Below are 14,362 nucleotides of genomic sequence, written 5' to 3' on the forward strand. Positions count from 1 at the left end.
CATTGTTTAATATTTTTTATATCCCTCCGTTTACACATTCTTTTGGTAAGATTTCAATCTGGCCATCGCTCGTTTCCTTTTAATAAACGTCAAAACCTACTGAAGTCGATTAGCTGTCAAAGCTCAGTAGGTTTTGACGTTTAGCAATTGCTCTCTTACTTCCAGTGAGAGAGGAGTTAAAGATCTCTTTATCTCTGGTGTTAATGCTTTTCTTGCGGCACAGATGTCGGGAAATTACGAGCGCTTTGCTCAACGATGGATTTAAGAGCGGTGGGGGGACAAACAATTCAATATCTTTGGAACGGTATGAATGAACAAAAATTTTTTTGCAGATTATTAAATGTGAATATTTTCCGCGTTGTGTCACATACTTTTCAGTTTTTTTACTTATCAAAGTGTTGTGTTTAATGTATGACAAAAAATAAAGTCAATAATAAAATACTAAAATCAAACAAAAATTTTCTTTAACTTGGTAATCAGTTATTTAACGACTTCCAATGTACAGCACCAAAGATGATGATGAATTCTTACCATATAGTTTATACTTGATATTATATATTTTTTATTAAAATGCAGTTGCACAAAACTGAAACAGCTAATACCCTAGACAGACATGTGCTTTCCGTACTACTATTTGCACCAGGAATAATGGGATGCCCAACTTATTCCAGTGTGAGAGCGCCTCAAAATAAGCGTCTTTTATAACATTTTCCATTGTGGCCAGATCGAACGAAATAAGAATTTTTGGGTATTTAAATTAAAATGCCCAATTGCACTTTCCACACCACCCAGGAGGTATGCAAAACGGAGCGTTACCGAAGTTAGTTTTCCCCTTTAGGCCTATATCACCCATTAAAAATTTATTTACATAAAAAAAACAAAACGATAACAATTCATTATATAACGAAAAAAACAAAACGATAAATGAATACATATAACGATAAAAACAAAACAATAACAATTCATGTAAAAAATATATAAAAATATCACAGCCTAATAACAAATAACATATATACATATATACAATTGCCTACATTTAAATCCCAAATTCTAATTTTTGTTAAAAAAAATTGCTTTCTAATTTTAGAGCCTCTTTATCCTACCTGTTTAAAAATTTTTTCTTTTTTATATTCTATCGTAAGTTTGAGTTCGCATATTGTAACCACTAAAAACAAAAAAAAAATTGAAACCTATACATGTGAAACACACAAAATTTTATTTTTAAAATTAGGGACAGAAAGGTCTTTATTTAAAAATTTAGTTAAGAAATATATTCTAATTCTAATAAAAAGGGCTATAACTATTTTTGCGTCACAACTATCACAACACAAAAACGGCCTAACATCTTCCATTTTATTAAAAAGAATATCTCCTATTCCTATTTTATGACAATTACTGTCGAACTCTTCTAAAAATCTGGTTTCCAAAATTTTTATAAATGCAATAAAATCCTCAGGCGGCTTCACTAAATTGCATTTGTCTATTTGATTTTGATGCATGAAGATGAATTCGTCCGAAGGAATTTCATCTCCTAAATATGGTAAAGGCAGGGAACATGTGTGCAGTTTGAAAATTTTTAAATAAAAATAGCCGCAAAAGTAGCTAAACCATTTTCTTTCAAAAAATTAATTTCTAAACTACTATCTAATGTTATTGATCTAACGAGGGAGTGTTCAGGCCGTGGTAGACCTTGAAAATCCTGCCAAGAAAGGTCATTCAATAGTGAATCATTACACACATTACGTAGAACATTATTACTATGTTCCGAAATTACTGTAGCATCAGGTTCTAAAGGCAGCTCACAGTTTCCTTTTGTTACGACGTTTACGTAACGTAAGCCCCACGATTTCCTAAACAAACTAGAGAACATATAGGGCGTTACTCTAGTACCTCTTCTGCTTCGAATCTGCCCAAAAAAATGTTCTAACTGTCCTGACATAGTCGTCTCGTCTTCAAGTACGGAAAACCTGAGTGTGACAAAAATCGCCACAATCGTCTTAAACTGTTAATATTTAACACCCACCCCTTTATAAAACCAAAATTATTGGTTGTGTTGCTTTCTAATTCGTCTACGACCCGAATAGTTTTTAAAACTTGTTCTGCCTCATTTAAAAAGTCTAATTGTTCAGGGGAACCTACAAACACTTTTTTAGTGGGGACAACAGCCTCAAAGAAACTGCTATTTAAAATATCAAATAATTTATTAAAAAACGAAACGAATTTCATGCAAAACAATGAAAATTAAATAAATTTGTGAAATTTAAAGGTATTTGATGAAATGTTTTGTAATTTGAAACATCATAGTATTATTTTCAATTGAAAATTATTAAAAACTTTTAATAATTGAGAGCTAACAACCTTAAATCCTATTATTGGGTATTGAAAGGACAAAAGTCAGTTGTTATAATATTCTTTAAAAAGATTTAAATAGTTTCTCCATATAATAAATAACCGCTATTTAGTAATTTTTATTCGTACTAAATGTTGGGTATTGGGTTAATAAATGCCCAAAAATTGTTATTTTGTTCGATCTGGCCATAATGAAAAATGTTATAAAAAACGCTTATTTTGGGGCGCTCTCACACTGGAATAAGTTGGGCATCCCATTATTCCTGGATTATAAAAACTTTTTTAGTGGGTACAATGGCCTCAGTGAAACTACTATTAAAGATATCGAATAATTTATTAAAAAAAGAAACAAAATCCGCGGTATTAATAAAGCTCCTACTATTCGAGCTTAAGGCTCCCGAGCTATATAGGGACAACATACCAGAAGCGACCGTATTACTCAATACTTGAGACGCGAATTTTTTTCATTTTTTGGAAGGTATTTTGGATAAATATGAGCATCGGTTAATTTATGCGCACACCGATAACTCGACTTAGAGTCGGTTTCATAAAAATGAACAATATCCGACCAACTTACCCGTCTATTTTTAAAGAAAACCGTATTTTTTACATTTTGTAAACAGTTACGACTACTTTTTATCAAATGTGGGCTATCGTACAAAAAATACACTTCCTTGCCATTAACATTAAAAAAAAGGCCGTGACGCTGAAACACCTAACAAATTAGCGCAATTCTGAAAATTGGTGCCCTGGTCGCAAACAAAATGGCAAGGAATTAGTCCTATATGTTGCAGTTGGGTAATGGCTTCAAGAATGTATTTATTGAGGACATCCCCTTTGCAGGAACCTTTTACGAAAAAATAAGCCAATGGGTGGGACCAAGGCTCTCCACCTATACCTTGCACCATTATAGTCATTGCAGTAGTTGCTAATCTAGAAGTGCGATTTTCATCGCCATAATCCTCAATACCTATCACCCTATCGAATTTCCTGTCATACTGCAAATGACATTTCAGTGACATTTCATCACATGAAACCGACACGAACTTTTGTTCGAAAGTGAATCCCCTACTCCTAATCTCTAACGATTTTATGCTACTTTGGGTGCAACCTGGGAAACGGGGCCAGTCTGTAACAAAGTTTTCCAAAGTACTTTCGGACTATTTATGGTTTTTCACTCACCGTTCGAGGTCCGTTCCACTGTTTGGAAAACTAAATGTTATTCCTCCCTCGTTGCAGCCAACAACACATTTTCTCCAATTGCTGGTTGTTTTCGGCATTTTATCTGTAAAATAAATAACAAAGTATAAAATAAATGCAAGTTTATTTAATAAAAATTAAAATATACTTACAGCTTTCAATCTGCGTGCTGTTTCGCATTCGGTATTCTTCGAAATAATGGCCGTTACAAATGGAGACAAAAGAATGAAAAAAATCTCCATTCGAATAATAATTTGGCGGGATTTTAATCTGGTCGTCCCTCTTTTCCAATTGCTAAACGTCAAAACCTCCTCAATTCAGTCAACTGTCAAAGTTTAGGTGGTTTTGACGTTTAGCAATTGTTCTCTCACTTCCAGTGAGAGAGGAGTTGGGCATCCCATTATTTCTGATTTGTACTATAATGAAAGCTCATGAAACCATACACCAGCATAGTGACACACATCTAGCAGGAATAATGGGATGCCCAACTCCTCTCTCACTGGAAGTGAGAGAACAATTGCTAAACGTCAAAACCACCTAAACTTTGACAGTTGACTGGATTGGGGAGGTTTTGACGTTTAGAATTGGAAACGAGCGATGGCCAGATTGAAATCTTACCAAAAAAATATATGAACGGAGGGATTTGTTGCATCGTTCAGGACCTCTTATCAAAAATGCAAAACAATGAAAATTAAATAAATTTGTGAAATTTAAAGGTATTTGATGAAATGTTTTGTAATTTGAAACATCATAGTATTATTTTCAATTGAAAATTATTAAATTTATTATTATTAAATCCTATTATTGGGTATTGAAAGGACAAAAGTCAGTTGTTATAATATTCTTTAAAAAGATTTAAATAGTTTCTCCATATAATAAATAACCGCTATTTAGTAATTTTTATTCGTACTAAATGTTGGGTATTGGGTTAATAAATGCCCAAAAATTGTTATTTTGTTCGATCTGGCCATAATGAAAAATGTTATAAAAAACGCTTATTTTGGGGCGCTCTCACACTGGAATAAGTTGGGCATCCCATTATTCCTGCATCTAGTATGCCTACCTAGTACATTCAACAGCTGACGTAAATTTTTTTAAATATATAAAATGAAAATGGACGTTACCAAAGTGATAACCGCAAACTACCAAAAAATATTGTATTATCGGAGAAAAAAAAAATATTTTACATTAGCTCTTAGAGCTTTCAAATCAAGCAAAAAATATATCAGGCTTGCGTTAGAAAAAAGAATTTTAAAAAGATATCGAACTTGCTGGTCAATGGTAAATATTAAACAGGTAGTTTTTAACATATAAAGAATTTTTTCCTAATAGGTGGAAAGTTCTCAATTCTAGGAAAGGGATGTTCAGCTATTCAGCGAGGAAAAATTTAAAAATGCATTCCGAGTGAGCAGGGAGACGTTTTTTATTTAGTGGACGCATTAAAAAATGTGCGCAAAAAGGATACCTATTGGCGTAACGCCATACCACTTGAAAAACGAATTGCTGTCGCTTAATACACGTTAGCTTCTTCCGCAGAATATAGAACAGTTGGTAGTCTTTTTGGAATCGGTCGCACAACAGTAGGAGCAATAGTGGTACAAGTTTGCGAAGAAATATGCGGAGCGTTTAAGAATGAAGTATTCGATGCACATCCGCCGAATGATGTGAAAATGAATGAAATAGTCTTTGGTTTTGATCATTTAGGATTTCCGCAATGTTATGGAGCAATAGATGGGTGCCACATTGAAATAAAGCCTCCAAAAAACGAAGCCAGCGATTATTATAACTTTAAAGGGTGGTACTCGATGGTTTTATTTACATCAGTAGACTATAGATGCAGATTTACTTATATCAATGTTGGTACACCAGGACGAAGCAATGACTCCACATTATTTGAGCAGTCGGCTTTGAAAAAGTGTCATTTCGATAACGAAATTTTTAAAAAATATGCAAAAACATGTATTGAAATTGTAATATTAAAACAAAATAATTGCTATTTCAAACAAACCATTTTCAATGCTTTCGTCGGCCAGTTCGTGTGTGAAATTTGATTTATAGCTGCCAATTATTTTGTGTATGTCGTCGTAGAATTCCCAATTAGACGGAGCTCCTCCGCTTGGGCCCACAGTCTTCTGTTCCTGTCTGATATATTTAAATTGGCACATATTTATTATTATTGTATAATTACTTACAAACCTGTACTTCTTTGTTAAATTATTAATTAGAAGTAATTAGAATTAAATTGTGCCCACACTTCAATTATATTTCTTATTGCGCCATTCCCAATTAATTTTTTTGGACTTTCTCCATATCTTTTGTCTTACCGCCAACACTGATAAATTTATTTATTTTTTATTTTGTCAGCTGGCAGCGAAAACATATGATTTTGACAGAATGAGCTTTAAAGCTTTGGGTGTGTTCAATGCGATCCATCGTAGTACATTGCAGAACACCACTGAATTTCAATGGTATGTAGTATGCTATTGTAGTATGGAACTTTATTTGCTTTGGAACAAAAATGTGAAATACTGATGACACATAGATTACAATTACATATTTTCTATGTAAAACCTTGCCAGGGCATTATTTATGTGCAATATGGGACATGTTTAACGTGAAAAACACGTGAAAATTTTCAATTGTTTAATAAGAAATTATGTAAAATATTATTATTTAAACAAATGGATCGTGAAAGACTTTTGACTTCACAAAAAATCATCGATTTATCTCTAGTAGTTTATGAGAAAATAATGCACTAAATTTCAACCTTCAATAACTTTATCGAAAAATAGAATTTTGACGAAATATTTATATCACGGGGTATGCGTTCAAAATCGGTGATTTTGCGAAATTTTCATGAACCATTTGACGTGGATTGACCCAACTATAAGGTTATAATGGGTTGTCAAAAAAGTCTTGCGGTATTTTCGCTAGTTGGCGCTGAAAGCGCGTAGTTCTAGTTTTATTCGTCGCATCGGGTCATGCAATACCTTTTTGGAAAGCTCATTTCACGCGTTCGTCGTTCGTGAGTTAATGCATCTCAAGCCGCCAATAAAATTTGTGCAGTTTATGGACCCGATACAGTTTCCATTTCCACCGCACAACGATGGTTTCAACGTTTCGTTCTGGTGTAGAGGTGGTCGAAGATGCGCCACGCTCCGGAAGGCCTGTCGTCGAAAATTGCGATAAAATCGCTGAATTGGTCGAAAGAGACCGGCGTAGTAGCAGCCGTAGCATCGGTCAAGAGCTGGGCATGAGTCATCAAAAATTCAACCCATTATGAATCAATGCAATTTGTAAGTTTCCATTTAATTAGCTTCTTTAACGCTTGACGACATGTTACTATTTTTTTTAGTATAATAATGTCTAATTTAAAATTCATTCCGTTTTTCTTTTCTTGGGGCAACGAAATACACATTGAACCGTCAGTAAGAAATAGCTTTTAAAATTTATGTTAGTACATACCATACGTGTTTGCCATTAAGCTTTCCAAATTGTTAAATTCACTATATTAACAAATTGTTAAATTCACTATCACTGATAATGATTTTTTATACTTATATAAATCTTAACCGATGTGGAAATTAATATTCATACATACTTAGCATACACATACATATATAAGTGAACAAACAAATGACACTGTAATAAATGGTTAAACAATCATAGAAACGCATATAATACATACTTAGGATAGATTTTGAATAACCGGATAAACTAAAAAATTAAATACTTGTAGCAAAGAAAAATAAGAAACCTAAATGGAAATATTTCTGTAATATTAATAAAAATAATAAATTCATTTGTACTTTTGAAATCAAACTATAACGTACCATAAAATTTCAATCGATAACTCGCACTATAGTCAAAAACTAAAAACAATATGCATACATACTGGGGTGTGTTATTCTGAGTCAACCTTTTTTTTCAACTGAAAAACAAGCTAAAAACTTTAGAAAATATGAAAAAGAAAGTCACTCAAAAGATGAGCTCTTAATATTAATACATATATATACTAGTACATACATGTACTAAAACAAAATGTAGATTATATTCAAAATTATATAAAAATCTATACTAAATACAATTTTCAACAAACTTTAGAATACAGTTATACTAAAAAAATATAAAAATTTTACATGTACATAAGGGTGTACTCGTACATTATTTCTTTAAACTAGCTGTTTATTTTCAATTTAAACCGTGCTTAATCATTATTTTGCTTAAAGTTAAAAAATATACAAACAACTCATATAAATTAAGACTATTTTAACTTCAGATATGAAGCAAGAATTTGTGTTTATTTTTCCAAAATACTATTGTAATATAGCGATCTTTGCACCTTTATTAAGATTGTTTCTATTTGACATTTATATAACATTAGATTTTTTGATATTTTGCATCAAGCAAGCAAATTTACAATTTTGAAAAAATTATATTTTATTACAGAATTTTCTACTCTACAAAAAGAATCCGATTTGTTTTTTATTAAAACATTCATTTAAAGGTTATACGCGGATAAAGTTATAAATCCAATGAACTGAGCATTCATACAACTGACTTTTAGTTTCTGCTATTCATACGGCATTGTGTACTACGTGAAGATGTGTTGTTCATTTGATGCATAACAGCGCATAATTTTTTGTGAAAAAAAAATCATGAACTCATTTAAATGATTCTTTTTTGTAGAATGAAAAATGTAGTATAAGAATATCACTTTTTCAAAGTAGTAGATATATTTGCTTAAAAATAAAACTGATTTTGTCTTATGACTATTTTTTTACAACTTTATTTATCCACGGTGGGAAGTGCTATAATTTTACCGTCAGTTTCGATTCTTTTTTCGGAAAACTCAAGGACTTCTAAATTGCTACTTGTTGCATTTTACACAAGGTACTGCAGGCTCAAGAATCACCACCTTAATATGGTGTTGCCGGTTCTCCGAAGTGGAGCCGGAAATTTCTGAACACCTGATTCGAAGCTGTAGACGCAAGGCATTCTTGGATCTATATATCCGAAGAGGGATCACATCGCCTCAATAGCACCCAGCTGCATACTGGAATTTATCAGAGGCCTGTGCAAGGGCACAATAGGCCTTAGGTATATCTATGGAACTAAGTAAAATAAAGTTTTGTGATTACTTCTGGTAAAAAAAATCATGTTTGGCGAATTGAGGAACATAAGTAACAATAAATAGCGAAGAGCTTATGGATATACATATTTCAAAAATTCGCTTTTTTCCCGAAGGGCAAAAACAGAAAAAAAATAAATATGTGAACATTATTCGGGTAAAAACTATAAATTTTCTGTCAAAGAATTAAAATAAAAACAATTCTATAGTATTGAGTAGTAGCTACTTTTGACATTTAGTGATATAGCCGGATTGTTATGCGTAAATTAAATTCTAGTATATGATCATGGTTGAGTAGCGGCTAATAATATGGGTCCACCTCCATACATTAATATGGTATTGCAGTTTTGACTACCCAACACACATAATTAATTTAAAACATATTTGTACTTTGTGTAGGTTGCTTTCATTTTGGTTATTGGACGATTTTCTAGAAACTGTAATACAATTTTTGATAAGAACAAATATCCATTAAAGTTTTCAAAACAAATGCTCGATCGTAAGGTAATAATATAAGAATAATAAATAGTAAATTGCACATTGATAGGACACATTTTGGAATACTTATAAAAAACATCTATACAAATGCAAACGTTAAATTCAGCTAAAATAACTAAAATACAAAACAAATAAACATATTATATTCAATAACTTTAAAAAAATGCTACAAAATTCAATTGCATATTTTCCTTACACTATTCTTACCAAAAATTTAAATTTAATTACTTATTAAAAATTAATGTCTACTATAAGAAGTTTAAGCAAAAACATGCAAAACAAACATGCACTGCAAAAACATTATGAAACTTATCAAAGTGTTGTGTTTGATGTATAACAACAAATAAAGTCAATAATAAAATACTAAAATCAAACAAAAATTTTCTTTAACTTGGTAATCAGTTATTTAACGACTTCCAATGTACAGCACCAAAGATGATGATGAATTTTTACCATATAGTTTATACTTGATATTATATATTTTTTATTAAAATGCAGTTGCACAAAACTCAAACAGCTAACATTACATATTTTTCTATGTAAAACGTTGCCAAGGCATTATTTATGTGCAATATGGGACATAAAATTGCATAAAACCATCCAACCAAGTCTTCTTGAGAAGAATATAGGAAAAAAAATTCAAAAACAAAAAACGGAATCCAGTTATATCGAATATCATCTGCAACAGAATGTATGTATGCATATATAATATATACTTTTGAGTTTGCTTTTGCTTTATCGATCTGTTCTTTTACTTTTAGATTTTTCTACTGAAAAGTCAAACATCGCACTCAGTAATTACTGCAGCTGGTACATCACTCACTATGATATTGTACAATGAAATACTTTTACATAAAAATAAAATTTATAACTCGGAAGTAAAGGGTAAAAAGAAAGTATTGATCCTATTGTCAACAAAAACAAGGACGGTTTGACATCGGAAAGCTGTAAATACAACAGATAGCCGAGCAGTTTTCTACTCTACATACTCATGTTTTCTGAGAGCGGCATCTCAAGCTCACTACGCTGCTGCAGAACAGGGTGGGTACGATGGGCATTCCTGTACCGCAGTGCAGAGAAAGCCGACTGCCTACCTCGCAACGTTCTATGAAAAGATGAGACGGCTTACAGAAGGTTTCAAGACCGGAGCATCTTCATACAGGAACAAAGAATTCATCTGATCACCGATGCTCAGACTATAATGTGGAAGTGATATATCCGAAAATGGTTAACCCGAAATCCCGATTGATGGCGATGGTATAGATATTCAAATACCCGACCATGAACAAGTACGAATATCAATTTCCCGCTTGAAAAATAACAAAGTGGCGGGAGCGTATGGCCTTCCGGCCGAGCTATTCAAATACTTCTTCTCAGCTTCTCTAACGAATATGGTCGGACGATAGCATGTCTGACGGTTCAAACGGTTCAAAAATCATAAGAGGCAAATAGAAAGTTATTTTTCTTTTATTGATTCTATTTAACATATGTACATTAAAAATATAATTAATGATTTAAGGACAATGTAAACCAACTTAGTATGCGCCAAAAATGTTTGATGAGTGATTTGATACTATGGCACCAAGGCGAACGGCTTTTGAGTAGACCAATGGTTCGTCCAACACTCCAATGGGTTTTGCATGGATTGGCAGACGTCAAGACTGCAAGGGATATTCAGAATCTCCTGTTAGTTGTGAAAATGCCTAGATATATATATAGATATATTTTCCGTAACTGTTTAATTACATATATTACCCAAAATCCAGTCTTTCCAAATGTTTTTGACTTCCTGCTAAAACTATCTCTGCACATTATAATGGGTTGTCAAAAAAGTCTTGCGGTATTTTTATTGAATTTATTTTTTTTATTGAAATAGAAATGAATTTTTGTTGATTCAGGCCCAGCTCTTGACCGATGCTACGGCTGCTGCCGGTCTCTTTCGACCAATTCAGCGATTTTATCGCAATTTTCGACGACAGGCCTTCCGGAGCGTGGCGCATCTTCGACCACCTCTACACCAGAACGAAAACTTTGAAACCATCGTTGTGCGGTGGAAATGGAAACTGTATCGGGTCCATAAACTGCATGCTTCCTGCACAAATTTTATTGGCGGCTTCAGATCAGGGACCGTAACTCTTATGACTTTTATCAAAAAAATCAAAAAATAAGAGTTATTTTTGATTTTTATATATTTAGATCAAAAATAAAAATTATTTTTGATTTTTATATATTTAGATCGAAAATAAAAGTTTTTGATTTTTTTTATATCAAAAAATAAGAGTTACTTTTGATTGAAGTTCACTACGAAACGTTGATGCGCTCGGTTGTTGGCGCGATAGACAGGCAAAAACGAAAGCAAAGAAATACCATAAAATCTCGCCGTTATCGGCAACAACAATTTGTACAATTAAAATACACATATTATTGAACAAAACAGCTCTGACTACCTGCGGTCGTAAAGTCTTGCTATTTTTAATAGCTAAGAACTTAGTAAATATTAAACAACTTACTGCGAGTGTTAATTACAAGAACAAGTGTATATTGGTGAACTAATTATGAGTACTGTCAGGTGGCAGGTTGTCGGCACAACCTCAGCCAAGAGAAAACGAATGCTCTCACCTAATGGTGATAACCCAAAAACCGCGCGGCTTTCAAATGAAACTACAAGCGAAAATCAATTTGATATACTACAGGATGAATCTGTGGAAGATGATAAAAATGCTGAAACCTCTAAAAAAGATAAAACTCCTAAACCACCACCAATTTTTATCCCTAACGTTATAAATATAACCAAAATGATTGAATGTTTCAAAGAACTCATTGCAGTATCTAAATTTACTTATAAATCTCTTAGAGATGGACAAATTAAAGTGATTACAACTACAATAGAATCATATAGAAAAATAATTGAGTTTTTGAATGAAACCAACACAATGTATTTACTCATATCAGATAAAACAACAAAGAGCCTACAGGGTGGTAATTAAAAATTTGCATCAATCTACGCCAACTAGTGACATTGAAAGTGAACTAACTCAACATGGACACAAAGTTCGAAATATTATGAACGTGAGAAGTAGAATAACAAAGGAGCAATTGCCGATATTTTTTGTGGATTTAGAGCCTGACCAAAATAATAAATCCATTTATGATGTGAAATATCTCAACAATGCTGTGATTAATGTCGAGCCACCCAGAAAATTTAATGATATAGTGCAATGTCACCGCTGTCAACAATATGGGCATACCCAAAACTACTGCAAAAAAGGATTCCGATGTGTTAAATGCGGCATGGATCATTCAAGCAAAGACTATAAAAAAACATTAGAAATGCCTCCTCGGTGTATCCACTGCCTACAAAATCACACCGCGAATTATAAGGGCTGCCAGATTTATAAAGAATTAATTAATAAAAAAAATAATAATATCATGCAAAGAAAAATAAATAATAGCCAATGTATATCAGAAAATAACCCTTTTCCCAATAGTTACAACCCAAATACAACTAATGGAAACATGTCTTATGCACAAGCAGTAAGAGAAAATTCAAATCATCAATCTCAAGAAAATGTTTTCAAAAAGTTAGAAGTTCTAATGAATAAACAGGTTGAACTTACAAACACCTTAATGAATATGATGTCAATGTTAATTAACAAATTATGCAAATAGGTACTAGAATTGTTGGCTGGAATGCCAATGGTATTTCCAATCGCTTATTAGAATTAGAACAATTTCTCAAAAACTCATGTATTGATATTGCACTGGTCTCAGAAACTCACTTAACGTCCAAATCTTTATGTAAATCAAAAGGTTATGACTTTGTTCGTGCCAATCATCCAGACGAAGAAGCTCACGCAGGGTCAGCTATAATTATTAAATCTAGTATAAAATACACTGTACTTGATCCCGTTAGGGAAAAATATATTCAAGCTGCAATAATCAAAGTTAAACATGACGACAGTAAGATAGTTATTTCTTCATTGTACTTTTCTCCACGATTTGCAGTCAAGTGCCATACTTTTATTAACTTTTTTGAAACTCTAGGAACAAAGTTTATTGCAGGAGGTGACCTAAACGCAAAACATCCTTGGTGGGGTTCAAGGCTGGCAATCCAAAAGGCAAAGAACTCTACAAGTGCATACGAACCAAAAAATTTGTTACCTTATCTACTGGTAATCCAACTTACTGGCCATCTGATATTAACAAAATTCCAGATCTGCTTGACTTTTTTGTAATTAATGGTATTCCTACGAGCTGCCTTGCAATCTTTGACTCAAATGATTTTAGCTCTGATCATTCGTCTATAATATTAAACTACAATAATTTCATGCACTCCTATACTAAAAGAAGAGGAATTTTTTCCAAATCCACAAATGTCGACCTTTTTCAAAAAGAGCTAGAACAAAACGCTAATTTGAAACTAAATATTAGCCTCAAAACATTTGAAGGAGTGGATGAAGCTGTTGAAAATTTTAATATAGCGATTCACGAAGCAGCAATCTTGTCAACCCCTCAATGTAGGCAGACCAAAATAGCAGCATTATACTCACAATAGAGATCAGAAAATTAATACAAACAAAAAGAACTATAAGAAAAAGTTGGCAAATCAGTAGGAATCGAAATGATAAAACTGCCCTCAATAAAATAACCAAAGAGCTTAAACAACGTTTATTTGAATTTAAAAACGATTGTATACAAAATTACTTAAAATTTTTAGGCACAAAAAATGATGACTTCTCGTTGTGGAAAGCCCAATGGTGTCGCTCTGACTTTTCAAAAGCTGATGCATTCGCTATGAACTTAACGAAAATTTTCCAACCTTTTAATCTTTGTACTGCAACAGATAATGATGAAATAAACGAATTCTTAGTTAGTCCCTGTCAAATGGATTTGCCCATCGAACCTTTCCATTCACACGAAATCGCTAACCAAATAATGATACTCAGCAACAATAAAGCACCGGCTATGATCAAATTAATGCAAAAGTTTTAAAATCTTTGCCAGACACAACACTCAAATATATAACACTTCTATTTAACGCAGTACTTCGTTTACAACACTTTCCTCTTCAATGGAAGTGCTCAAAAATTATTATGATACAAAAACCGAACAAGCCAGAAAGTGAAATGAAGTCGTATAGGCCAATAAGTTTACTGCCAACGCTCTCCAAAGTATTTGAAAAAA

General features: G+C 32.6%; 1 protein-coding gene across 1 annotated transcript in view; it reads left to right on the top strand.

Moving 5' to 3' along the window:
- The window catches only part of LOC126766148 (uncharacterized), an 897,272-nt gene that overhangs the window by 253,850 nt on the left and 629,060 nt on the right, over window positions 1-14,362 (top strand). The window lies entirely within an intron of this gene.

Source organism: Bactrocera neohumeralis, unplaced genomic scaffold (assembly GCF_024586455.1).
Source record: "Bactrocera neohumeralis isolate Rockhampton unplaced genomic scaffold, APGP_CSIRO_Bneo_wtdbg2-racon-allhic-juicebox.fasta_v2 cluster11, whole genome shotgun sequence".
NCBI lineage: Eukaryota > Metazoa > Arthropoda > Insecta > Diptera > Tephritidae > Bactrocera > Bactrocera neohumeralis.